This window comes from Trichogramma pretiosum, unplaced genomic scaffold (genome assembly GCF_000599845.2).
Source record: "Trichogramma pretiosum strain Unisexual culture from Peru unplaced genomic scaffold, Tpre_2.0 scaffold156, whole genome shotgun sequence".
Taxonomy (NCBI): domain Eukaryota; kingdom Metazoa; phylum Arthropoda; class Insecta; order Hymenoptera; family Trichogrammatidae; genus Trichogramma; species Trichogramma pretiosum.
In genome coordinates this window covers 60,525-72,903 of record NW_019641660.1, presented here as the reverse complement: position 1 = coordinate 72,903, position 12,379 = coordinate 60,525, and the positions used below count along the sequence as shown (strand labels likewise).

Sequence of the window (12,379 nt, the reverse complement as noted above, 5' to 3'; positions counted from 1 at the left end):
GGTTAGAGTTTGATACGACTAGACCTAAAAAAAATAATATTTTCAAAATTGTCAATCGAAAGATATTGCTTCGAAATCCCCAATAAAATCAAGTCAATCGATTGATGAAAAAAAATTTTTCTACTAAATTTCATTTACCCTCGGAAAATTTAATACACTTTATATCAATGATTATTAATCTGTACAAGAAAAATTACTATTCAAACAAGAAATATTACTACTCATAATATAAAAATTACTATAATAAATGTGAAATTTTGATAGAATTCAATAGAATAAATTTTTCCTACATTAAATAGTAAAAATTACTAAAATATGTCGATGTCACCTCCTTACTACATATTATAGTAACTTTTACCGTGAATTCTAACAATATTATTATATTTTTTTCTCCGTGTGGTACATTGTCCTTTTTCGAAAGATATGAAGAAAAAATTTCCTTTTGACTTTTGCGTTGTCCATGAAAAGCTCTCCTCTCTTTCTCTCCGAAGCTTTGTAGCTATTATATCTCTTTCTCTGCGGGCTTCTTTAATCCGGAGCTTTGCCATGGCGTACATAATATGAGAGAAAGATCGAATTGCGCGAGGCAATAATTACCATTCACGCGAGCTGATGCTGCGCCTCTGCCGCTGCTGCTGTGTACGCTGCTATATATGCGAATTTCCTTTCCAATTGAAACTTTTGCGCTCGCGCGCTAGCTTAGTATTTACCCTCTGGGCCTATAGTGCAGCACTGCCTTATATATATGTGTGTGTGTGTGTGTGTGTATGTATACGTCGAGGTACAGCTAAAACTAAGTTAATTAAATTCACTCGAGCTTTCGGCCTGTACCGGTGTGTATAAGTATACATCTATACGTGTACACGAGCGCGCATAAAGCGATAAGATGATCTCTCGAAATTTTCAAAGTACTCTTTGCTGCTTGCTGCTGCTGCATTACGGCACTCCTCGACAAAACTTTTTGCCCAGCTCCTTCTCTCTCTCTCTCTTTGTATATAAGGCCTCTCGCGAATGGGCGTGTATATAGCTGTGTGCAGCGAACTTTTTTAATTGCATCCTGTGAGAGAGAGAGACTTGCGCACAGGCCGTACACGCGGCACATAACACTCGAAGAGAGTAAGAGAAAAGTCAGGTACATCTGGAAAATTCGATTATAGCGTTTATATATATCTGTATATTTGTATTATATACACTCTGCGCGCGTTTACTCTAATTCGTCTTTAATAAGCTCGCGCAAGCGTATGGAGAGAACGAGAAAACGTTCCGCGACGAGCCGTGCGCGCAATTTATACTTCCAGCAAGATAAATAACATTTTTGTCTGTGTGTATGTGTGTGTGTGCATACACTCTTTAATGCACTTTTCTTCTCTCTTTCTTGTTGTTCTTCTCTTCTTGTTCGAGCACTCTATGTAGAGGAGAGCGCTCGAACGCTCGCGCGCCCGCTTCTGCACTCATAGGGTGACAAGCCATGCGTAACGTCCGTTTTTTGCCCGGCTATATGTACACATCTTCATAATTCGCTTCTTCTTCGCTCCTATACAGCTCGTCCTGCGCTATGTGTAGCAACGAGTATATTATAAAATAATATATTCGCGCTTTAATGTGCAATAAGCTTTTCTTGCCGCGTGTAGAGATGCATCGTCACGATCTCTTCTTCTTCTTCTTCTCTCTTTGCTCGCGATTGCGACGCGGCTGAAAATGGGCTTGCGCTACGTAAGTAAGTAAGTAAGCTTTTTTTCTTCTCTCCTCCTCCTCCTATCGCTCTTGATTGTTTTGGTACGAGCTCAGAGGCTTTTCGTACATCTCGAAATTTCTTCTGTAAAATTCCAAGGACGAATTCTCTTTCCTTCGGAAGTCGCGGGGCGCGCACGGAGCGACGAGTATTATACGTGAAAGATGATAAACACGGGCAACAACTTTCATTCGCGCGCGCGCTTCGAAGATAACTCGGTTACAGCTTGCGATTGAACTTAATATCTCGAGGACCTCGATGTGTCAGTCAAAAAACGTGGCGCGTGCTGTGCGCGCGCGCGTGTTTCATGTATTTATTATTAATATACACGTATTATAAATCGCGCGCGGCCCGAGCATTATTAGGTCGCGTTTTCACTTTTGCATTTCGCTTTTGACAGAAGGAGGAGGATTGGGAGAAAGAAGGCGCTCACGCTCGTGACACGCATCGATTGGCCACGCGCGCGCGCGCCGCAGGACTCGAGCGAAACGAAAGCTCGATGTATTATAAAAATAACAAAGTGTATCGCGTGAATTTGTGAATATATAAATTATAATGTATAGAGCTGCTACCGTAATACGTATTATACTTGCGCGGGGATTATACTCGAGTCGGTGTGTATAATAATATAATAGGAGTCAAATAAAGTTGCGCGACTCGTGTACATTATAGAGTGCCGCGCGCAGTGTTTGAGGCTGCGCTCGGTCGTTGTACTCGGGGCTCCGTGCTGCGCTTCTTCTTTCTTTCTTTCTTTACTTCATACTGCTGGTGCTGTAGCTGCCATGCAACGGCCGCGAAGCCGAGGAATATTACCTTAGATAGACGTTATAATACGTTCGCTCCCGTGAAATTGGTAACGGTCGGTGATTCGAGGCGCTGCTACTGCTGCTGCTTGCACACTCGTAATAATAATCTCTCTACCTACCGGTCGTCGTCGTCGCGTGTTTTTCATAATATAGCGCGCCTTAGCGCTAATGAAGAAATTCGCGTTCGCGCGCGCGCGCGCGCTCCTGCAGCAGCCTTTATAACTTCTTCTTCGCCGTCTTCGTCGTCGTATATAGTCACTTTGCATTCGAGACTCTTTCGAAGACGATTTTTCGAGTCGACGTACATACGATTCGTTATGCACACGTAATATAGATAGAAGATGCGCGTCAGTAGCTGTGAGCCTATATGCCGTTCCGAGCTGCTGCCGCAATATCATAAATTGGGACACTCGGTGCAACGGCAGTAGATGAAGAGACGAGCAACGTTCGGAATACGGAATTCTCCGCAGCTGCATGCATTTACTGAGAGAGAGAGAGAGACAGCTCGAGCTTTGCTATATGCACACATAATGTGTATTAGCAGTGCGATGTCTCACCGGCCCGATACGTGAGCGAATGCTCATTTTCTGAATTATGCATATGCATCACGAATTTCGCTCTCTCTCTCTCGCGCCAAAGCCACTGGGGTACTCCACATACGTCGTATGTACGCGCGTGCGGTGCATCGGTCGGTCGTTTTCGTATTTACGTTTAAGAGAGCTTAATATACGACTCCGACGTATGTACTATACGTATATTCTACACGTTTCGGCTTTGGAGCGCGCGCTCAGAGGGCATGAGCCAGAGAGCCGAGGCTTATCTTATTTCGAAAAATAAAACGTGACACGAGCTCGAGATCTCCGCGCAGCGCGGCGTGGTGACCGCGCGCGCACGGAAGAAGAGAAAGACATTCTCCGCGGCAGCGGTAGCGATGACTGTATACCACTTACTTCCTCGTCGTGATCGCGCGTCGGAGCAGCTCGCGGAGCTGATACCAAAAAGACGAAGAAGACGGAGAGGAAAAAATCGTTTATTTTTTATTTTTCGAACTTCGAGCGAGCGAGCGTCGTCGTCGTCACGTGCGCATCGAAGCGTCAACAATGGCTATCGCATAATAACGCGAGTGCAGCGCGCGCTTACGAACTCGTTGAACGTAATTACATGTCTAGTAGGTATTATATATATGGCGCAGTTGATCGAAAAAGAAAAAAGAGAGAGAAAAGAAAGATCGTCGAAGGGAGGCAGTATGCTATTTCTTAGAACACCCTGACGATGAGCCGTGGCCGCTGCACGACTATATTATATTATTATACAGCTATTGCGCAATATTATACCATAGGCTATGAACTCATCCTTCGTCATTTTTAGTGCCTATTTTACTATACGGATAAATAATAATAAAAAGGACTTATATAGCGCGTTCGATAGTAAAATTTGCCGTTTCACCCTGTGCGCGCGCGCCGCGATCAATGGAGTGTATAATAATGAACGATGCGCGTCTAAAAAAAAGCGCGATAAAAAAAAAAATTACAAGTGCGATGAACATCGCGCGATGATCAATTGTGACAAGCCGATCGTGGTAAAGAAAAAAAAAAAGAAAAACACGTGACCAAGGTCGATCTCCACTGCGTGTATATGCGTATGGTTTTACGAACAACGAATATTCGTAATATAATATAGCCTTATATTATTAAATGCGCGTATTATGAATGCACTGGGAATGCGCACCGGAGATACGCATCGCTTTTTATATGTATACGAACGAGTGCCCGATCTGCACAGCGCAAGAATCACACATGTACCCCGAGAACTTCGTAACTCTACGCTCGTATACGTAAATATTTTTATTTCATGCGAGTTATAACTAAGACAAAATATGATTCACGTGCTCTCGATCGTCAATTAAATTTGGAACTTATGAAAGATCCTCGAAGTTGATAAAAAGGAAAGAAAAATTCTTGATTTTCTAGTTTTTAGTATATGTTCAAGTTCAAGTCACGCCGCATTATACGTGCATGCATCCGCTTCAAAACTTAAATAAGTACAATATCTCTCCTCGACAATCGCGTCCACCTGTTCTCGAGTTCCCGAGCTCGCGATTCGAATCTCGCTTCTTTCTAAACGGATTTAAACCCGTGTCACGCACAGCAGCAGCAGAAGCACGGCATATACAACGCGATAATGTATATTACATATATACGCACGAAAAAGCCGTGGGACACTTTCTCGGAGCCAGATAATATTGTATAACTCGGTGCGCGCGTTCGCCACAGCGATTATAATATATAGAAATGTTTATTCATCGGGTGGTCTTCTGATTAGCGGCCGAGCGTGTGTGGTTATAGCGATGATTTATGTACGCAGTGAGAGAGAGAGAAAGAGAGAAAGGTCCCCCCGGATCGAGGAGGAAGAGAGGGACTGCTGCGCGGAGAGAGAGAGAGAGGCAAATATATGGCAAATGTATATTATCTTCCACGAGACGTATGTGGTGAAATAATACAAGTTCGATCGCGACCCAGTCCGGACGCGTTATTATACATATACGTACAAGTACGTTCCGTTCGATATACGCACGAGTTACCTACATATTTCTCCGTATGGGAAATGCGCGACAAGCGTTTGTGTACGATATAAGTGTGCGTCACCGAAATTGTGCTTCCGATCGTCGTTTATAAATTGTTGCTGAGTTTTGTGTGTGTGTGCAATTATGTATCTACAGTGACGTGTGTACTTGTAAGTTCTCTGTGCGAACGAGTGATTTAAATCGCGCATTGGCGCGCTCGTAAACTAATATAAATATAAAAAAAGCTGCGCGTTTCTCTAACAAAGCTCACTGTTGCCGCTGCGTGACGTATAGCACACAACAACCGTCACAACGACACTTGTTGATGCTAGATACATCGTGCGAGAGTTCGCGATATAATAAATTATATATATTATATATATATATATCCGAACGGTGGTTTTAGTGTGCTGTGAGTGCGTCGCACACGTGTTTATATATGTGCGCGAGATATTGAGTCATTGTGCTCTCGCGCAGGGGCGATGTGTGCCTCGCGATCTGCGCCACCGCCGCATCATCTCGTGAGTTCCGCAAAATGATAATTGTATTTATTACTTTTCTCCTCTTATACTCTTCTTCTTGGTCTTCCTCCCTCCTAATCTACGTTTTACTCTTTTTTTTTTCTTCATCATCGTCGTAGTCGTAGTCGTCGCTGCTGCTGCTGCTGCTGCTACTGAATCATCGATTAATTACTCCAGCTATAAGAGCTTGCGCGTCTAATGCCGCGTGTACCAATACACAATAATATGTATAATAATAAAATTCGCAAAAGCTTATATAGGCAGCTCTCGAAGGACACGCATAAATATCTCTAAATACGCATTTATGTATACGGGCTTCTGTCTTTTCTCACGCGCCGTAACGTACCACGCGCGCTTTGTTAATATCGTTAAATGCGCATTGGAAAATTGGACAAAGACGAAATGCCTTCGTTACTCTAAGCTTCTAAGCGTAATGTTAGCCCGTAATCTCTCTATGCACCGACTCGTCTTTATAGAATCTGCACACACGCGGCCGAGGTACGTTTTAATATTGCGCCCGACAAGCCGATATAATTAATGGCCTATTGCGCAAAGGATGTGTGTGTGCGTGCGTGCGTATGTGTGTTTCGTCTTGTAAAATATCTCGAACAACCGTAAACGTGCTCGGAGATACGCACTCGGCGTTTATTATAGATATTATGATATAGCCCCGCGCATCAGCCGCGCTGCGTCGGGCTGTAGTCGTACGATCGATAAATCGTTAGATAAATATTAAAAAATATATATATTTATGCGTTAATGGATCCCTATAAAAGTGCGCCGAGAAATTAAATCGTCGCATATAAACATCAGTAGATCAGACGTAGAAAAAACACAGAGCGAGCAAGACGAAATGAATCATTGGCAGCAGCAGTGGCAGCTATCTACGAAGCAAATTCATTCGACGTTGCGTAATCGCGGGGGTTCCGCTGATGCTGATGTAGAGCCCTGTGCGCTGCCTCTGGTGAATGATTTCTTCGAAATTGGCGCTTAATACACACGTGTATACGAGCGTGTGCAGATCTCTCTCTCTCTCTGAGCTAATATAATTCATGAATGGAATTACTGTTTCGCGTGTATAGATCGATCGATCGACTAATCAAAAGTTCGACTACGAGCTGGTCACATAATACATCGTAGTATAAAGCTACTACTACTACTAGTTTCCGCGTAAAAAGGCGCACAACGTCGCACGCGTGAATGAAGTTGGATTCATATTACACGAGATTACGTCGTTAAAATGTCCTGTCCATGATATCACCTAATTCCCTATTTTACGAAGAAAACGCTCGATTAGCAACAAAAAAAAAGGATACGAATCTCGATGTTATATATATTTCGGTGAAAGTAAAACTTTTTTGGTCGAAATTCTCCGCGCTAACTGGAATATTTATACGATTCGCTCGTGTATAAGTGTATACCCACGTGTATAAGCATTTATAAGAAGATTAAGCCGTTACAATATTAGGCCCCGCTGGCGATATATAAAAGCTGAACATTATATGCCGCGGCTAATCTCGCGCGCGTATTATGCGCCTTTAAAACCGATAAAAGCATCGAAGCTCGAGCACCGATTACTTTCGCTATTTCCCTCGAATTTATATATAAAGCTTTATATTATAGGTACACATATTACACGTGTGTATGTGTACGTGTACGCGTCCGAGTGTAAAATCGTGTGGGTAATTTCTTCCTATATACACGCGCACACCGGCACGAACACCACATAGCACAGATTAGACTTGTAAAATATATTCGATGCTTTCTCGCGAGGAGGAGGAGGAGGAGGAGGAGGAGGAGGAGGAGAAGGAGGATTAGCCGCCGATAAGACTCGATTTGTCGCGTGGGGGGTAGGTTTATACACGTTTCCGCGCACAACATTCTAACATTCGGTTATATGCAGCACGAGAATATAGCCAGAGAAAGAAATCCGTCTTTTCGCGCTTGCACTTCGTGCGTAATATATTTACGCGGGTATACAGTTACCGCAGTGGGTAGCTCGAATAATGGGTATACTTTTACTCCTCGATTAAAGTCAACCCATTTTTCCTCTTTTTTTTTTGTATACGATCTATAAAAAGGGTATATAGGTTGCGAATAAATTGAAAAAAAATTCATTAATTGAGTTATATGCGCACGCCTGGGCATTATAGGATATTATATTGACAAGCTCGCGGATCTCCCGTTGTATATACCGGGAGAGAAGAGCACACGACGGAATTTTGCGCTGCTGCTTGCGGCGCGGTGTGCAGCTTTATAATATACACGTATTATTGTATACGTTATATTATGCGCCGCGATAACGGCAATCGCAATTAACGGCCGGTACGCTTCACGCGCGTAATTTTTATATATTTATATAGAGGAGTCGTGGTCCATCGATTAAAAAGTTTTTCGCCGAAAGAATAAAATCGTACTTTTCTTCAATTAACACACATACGGCCGCCCTTTTACGATCCTCGTGCGCGATATACCCGCGCGCGCGAGTAAATATGCCATCGCAGACGCGAAAGTGCATTATACACAGTCGAGGAGAACTAGAACGGGAGGATCATCGCGATATTTTATATTATATGTTGTATATGTTGTACGGACCAGACCACCCAGAAGTGGGCCAATTTGCACATCATGCCCGCGTGTATAGGTCGAAGTGCCAAATCTGCAGAGATCATCGTGTTATGATGATAATTATCGCGATATGCGTTGCAAGCTGCATTCGCGCCGATCGAGACGATATCTCTCTCTCTTTCTTGCTTTCTCTCTCTCTCGCCTCTCTTTCACTTGTTTATCAGATCGTCGATGTTTGTTGCGTTCTCCTTTCTTACGCTATATACATCATGATACACTCAACACGCGATAATTGTTGCGTCTGATCGTCTCTCGCGTGGGTCAATAATTGCGCGATCGACGATTTACGAGTTGTTTTGGCGCGCGACGGTCCGCGTGGGCCTAGAAAAACAAGAGAGTTCGTTGCTGCCGATATGTTTATCCGCGGCGCACATATTTATGTATACATACATCAAGCTCGTCGGGCTTTCCAAAACACACGTATAAATAACAAAAGTGCGTCTGCGCTACCGAGTATATATTATTGACATTAAAAAAATGAATTATTGCGGCTACCGTTGCTGATTTTATACATTTAGATTTTTCGACGCACGCGCAAGGAGCTTTATGTATTATTGTACGTCGCGTGTTCCGTTCGGGCGCGAATAAGTTTCGACTTTATTATACTGTCACCGACTGCATTTTTATTATTTTTTTTTTTCTTTTTTAGCGAACTCTCGTGCAATTTGAGAAATGCATCCGCATCGCACGCGCTGACTTTTGCGCGCTCGGATTGTGCTATAAATATATAATATAAAATATCGTGTCGCAAGAAAACGAAACTCGCGTCTTTCGTTGACGCTTTTTTTCTGTCTTTCTTCCGACGCACGCATAATGTACGTCACGCCGACGCGTAATGCATGCGCGTCTCGTCCGGACGTGTATACATTACAATGTATAACACGCCGATTGTCTCGCACTTTCTAATCGCGCCGTTGTCACCCATGAGTGTCATTTATATAAATTTATATCGGTCAATTTTTTAGTTTTATAAAAAATATGCGCGACCACATTATGCGAGTTTCTTCCAAAACCCGGAATATGGAAAAATCGCGTGTAAATGGACGAAAAATGTCGCGTGAAATGTTGTAAATAGAGGAAAAAGTTTCGTCATTCTGAGCATTAATCTGATCCGATAAAAAAGGCATCGAGGAAATTTTTTCTCTTTCACTTTGAAAACGAAAAGCTCATACTTGCAACTTGAATCACCTTTTTGTAGTCAGCAAGAGATGAACTAAACGAACGATTACAGGCAAAAAATTGAAAAGAAAAAAATTCATGAAATTCGTCAAAGATTTTCATACGGGTTACTCATAAAAGCGATGTATATTTTTCCGAGAATTTTCAAAAATTAGGCCACGCACGTTTTTGAAAAAACTCGACTGTATTTATACCAATCTCGATTTCGGATATGTGTGTGGTAGACCTCGGGCGTGAGTGTCGAATAAATCGCGCCCCGATAGGTATACACACATTTAAATTTGACAAATGGATTCGTGTGTACATTTTCATGTACTCGTCTCGAGTAAAACGAGTAAAATCTTGCGTTGTTCGGCGGTTTTTTTTTCGGTCGGATATAGTGTGTGCCTGTCGATATCATGTATTATGGAAAAATCATAAATTTGACGCGCTTCGGTGTCGATGATGGTACATTTATATGTGTCGCGGCAGCAGCATGAATATACACACAAACACACATACTACAGCAGTTCATACATTATAAGGCCGTGTATATAATACGACATGGCTCTTAACCCACTTTCAAATTAAAATCTACCGCTGGCCTCGCCATGCTTAACGCGCGCCAGGTACACACATGTGTGTCTGTGTGTGTTTGTGGTGTATACAATTACAACGCTAAGAAAGAGAGAAAAAGAGAAAAAATGATATCTTACACGACTGATCGTGAATTAAGTTAAAGTAAAAGAAAAAAGAATGAAAAAGAGTTTAAAAATCTTCCAAATTTACAAACTCGTTTTTCCTTCGATCCGTGTGTGCTGTTGCATACATACGTTATAATGCACGCGGGCCGATTCCTATTTGGCTCACTCGTATACAACGCGCTCGGTTGTTTATAATTCGCTCTCTTTTACATACTCGTCGCGTAAATTATAATTCGCGTCCTCTGCTTCTCGGGCGCGCACTTTTCATCGATGCTCGCGAGCCCGTGAAATAAATAATATAATCCGCGCGGTGATAATGTAAAGCTCGCGGCGCACTTGTCCAAAGATCATCACACGCATACACACACTAGGCATTAGGATAATCCGATGCACGGGGCAGCTCAGAGAAAATTGCATTGTCGCGCGCTTCGGGTCGCGTAATTCGTAATTTGCGACTCTCCGCGTGTGTTAGCTTTTGCAAAGTATCGAGGATTAGTTCTCGCGCATATACCTATAATATCGCTCTGTATTACGGAGAAACTGATCCAGTGACATTTTCGAGCCTCGTGCCATTATAAATATGTAATATATATTCTCGTGCACGGGTTTTATTATACGCGTGGCCGACATACATTTTCGACGAGCGCTGTGTGCTTTTTTTCTCTTCTTTTTATACGCATCGCGACTCCGTATTATATGCCAAGCGCAATCAAAAGTTATATTCGTTTTCGCTGCTGTTGATGCTGCTGGATGGATTTCTCTCTCTTTCTTTCTCTCTTTTTCTTCCCTCTTATCTCCCTCGTACTCCTCGCGAGTGCGCAATATAAATAAGTAAGAGTGAAATTTCGCGGGCGCGCACAAAAAAATCATATAATGGCTCTCGTCAAAAAACATTAGTGGATCATCACCGCTAACACACATAAATTAGCTTTTTACAGAAGTGAAAAGTCCATCTCGTCTAAGTAGCTGCTAAACTCGTGTATAAACGCAGTTATATATAGTTAGCCGAGAAATCCGCTGTAGACGATTTTTTTATTTTGATGAATTGTATACCTGCTGTAAGAAGCAAGCGATCTATCGATGATTTTTTTTTTTTGACAGCGAGAAGACCATCGATATTTTACTCGAGTTGCGCAATGTATAAATATTTACAATTTCGCGATGCTCGTCTCGACCTAATAATAATCGACGCTGTAGCATATACGAGGAAATTTCAATATACATATGCCATACGACGAATCGCTTTCGTTTAGACGTTATCCACGCGCGAGGCATACACAAACTCATACCCCATGTTCGAGTATGTACATAATGGAAAGTTGCTATTAATTATAAGCAAGAAGTGAAATCCTCGAAATCAAACGATCGTCGTCGTCGTCGTCTCTGCTCGATAGTCCTGCCACGCGAATAATAAATGATGAGCTTTGGCATGGACAAACAGCAGACAGACAGACGGACAAACACCTGTAATACATATAATATTTGTATGTATGTAATATATAGCGCTCCTCAATGTGTCTCGTTCGCTGCCGATCATCATCGGCACAAAAACTTTTCCTGCTCCGACTATGATCATCGAACGTCGAATGCGATCGCCGCTGCTGCTGCTGCTACTTACGTTCGCGTTCCATTACGTGCATTATATACATATACACTCTCGTGACGCGATGTTCGCGCGCACACACATATGCGCACACACATACACACGAGCTGCAGTAATGGCCTTAGGCTGTCGGTCACTGACACTGTTTTCCTGAACCAATGCCGCGATCAGTCGCCGTACGCGTGCAGCCAACTTCCCATCGCGTACTCTCTCTGTGTGTTATAGCGTGTGTGTGCATGTGTGTGTATGCAGTCTCGCGGTATTATCTCGCGCGCTCGGTAGCGGAGTGCAGAGGGGGTCAGCGTACGCGAGCTTCTCTCTCTATCTATCTCGGTCTTCTCTGTGTGTGTGTGTTCACATGCGCTAGCAGCATCTTTTCTATTGAGATAATCGAGTTTGGCTCCTCGTCGTCGTGGCTGTTGTTGTTATTGTTGTCGTTGTTGTTGTTGTTGTTGTTGTTGTTTAGCCTTTCGACAGGTTATCTATGTTTTTATTCGTATGTTTTTCCTCTTGGAGAAAGACGCTCGACGTTTTTTTTTCAAGCACCATGACACAGGTATCTCTCGACGATCGCGAGCGAATCGGACCCTCGTAAATTATAATTAGGTTTTTCAGTCAAGTACGTGAGAAAGTTACGTCGAAGTGTTTTTCGAGTGCGCCACTA

The 12,379-nt window shown here is 42.8% G+C and overlaps 1 protein-coding gene across 2 annotated transcripts in view; it reads left to right on the top strand.

Annotated features, from left to right (window-relative positions):
* Positions 1–12,379, top strand: part of LOC106653769 (flocculation protein FLO11-like) — a 76,094-nt gene that overhangs the window by 17,287 nt on the left and 46,428 nt on the right. The gene's annotated exons all lie outside the window — the stretch shown is intronic.